The sequence below is a fragment of the Nanorana parkeri genome, unplaced genomic scaffold (assembly GCF_000935625.1).
Source record: "Nanorana parkeri isolate BGI_ZX_2015 unplaced genomic scaffold, ASM93562v1 scaffold2238, whole genome shotgun sequence".
NCBI classification, from domain to species: Eukaryota; Metazoa; Chordata; class Amphibia; order Anura; family Dicroglossidae; genus Nanorana; species Nanorana parkeri.
Genome location: NW_017308506.1, coordinates 175,086 through 176,435, shown reverse-complemented (window position 1 = coordinate 176,435; position 1,350 = coordinate 175,086).

Below are 1,350 nucleotides of genomic sequence, written 5' to 3'. Positions count from 1 at the left end.
CCTTCAGGACAGAGGCGTTCAGCCAATCAGAGAACGATGGACTGGGGAGGTTCAGAGGCCAATATCACATACGGCTTGATGTAAAAATACCTGAAGGAGGAGGCAATCTAATTGGTGGAGATCAAAGAGTCCCCAGAGAACTGAAGTGTGACGGCGGCAGTCCCAAATCCCACCGCTGCCATCAGAATGTGACGCATGACTCTCGCCCTGCACAGAGAAAACTGGGCGGTTTACTCCGGTGAACGCTTCACACACGCACATACAGTAGTCACCCCAGAAGCACGCACCGCTCACAGCATCTGCTGCACCCATTCTGACCTCCGAGAGATGTCTGTGACATTTGCTGCCACGCCACACAGGAAGGTAACAGAGTCTATAACGCAGGCCAGGACTTCTCACGTTTCCGGTTAGAGCTTTTACAGATTCTGCTGAACAATGTCAAATATCTTTGTATCGAAAGAAAATAAATTGTGCAAGAAAAGTTTTCACAGAAAAGAAAATTACAAAAACAGACAAGAGCGCAATAAAGGGGATTTAAAAGGTTCTTACCTGCGTTGTCCCGGGTCTTTGGTTCCATTGCAGAGTCCAATTCACTTCATAGTCCGGTCCTCACTGCCCCTCAGAATCCCGGCATCATCTCCCCGGTAAAACGAGAGCTGCCAGTTGCCGGCGGTTTTCGTTGATCCTCCAGAGGGTGCCGCCGAGCCAATCAAAAGAGCCGAGGGGTGTGATGTAGGAGGGCTGGAGTGTTCGATTATATCCCAGCCGAACCTCCCTAACTTTCCTAACTGTATCATTACTTCCACATGACGCAGCTCTAAAAGCTGCCAATCAACATATTATTAAAGGGAAGAAAATTGGGATTTGATAAAAAGACCAAAACAAGGTAATTAAATATTTATATATATATCGCCCAATATGACCCATTCACCTTCTGTACCTGGCATGTTTGGCATCAGACTGGTTGTTATTCCCCTATACATGTGTGTAAACACTTCTTATTATACCTCCCCCCTCACCTGTACAGAAATATGTATACACCACCCCCCTCACCTGTACAGAAATATGTATATACCACCCCCCCCTCACCTGTACAGAAATATGTATATACCTCCCCCCTCCCCTGTACAGAAATATGTATACACCACCCCCCTCACCTGTACAGAAATATGTATATACCACCCCCCCCTCACCTGTACAGAAATATGTATATACCTCCCCCCTCCCCTGTACAGAAATATGTATACACCACCCCCCTCACCTGTACAGAAATATGTATATACCACCCCCCCCTCACCTGTACAGAAATATGTATATACCTCCCCCCTCCCCTGTACAGAAATATGTATA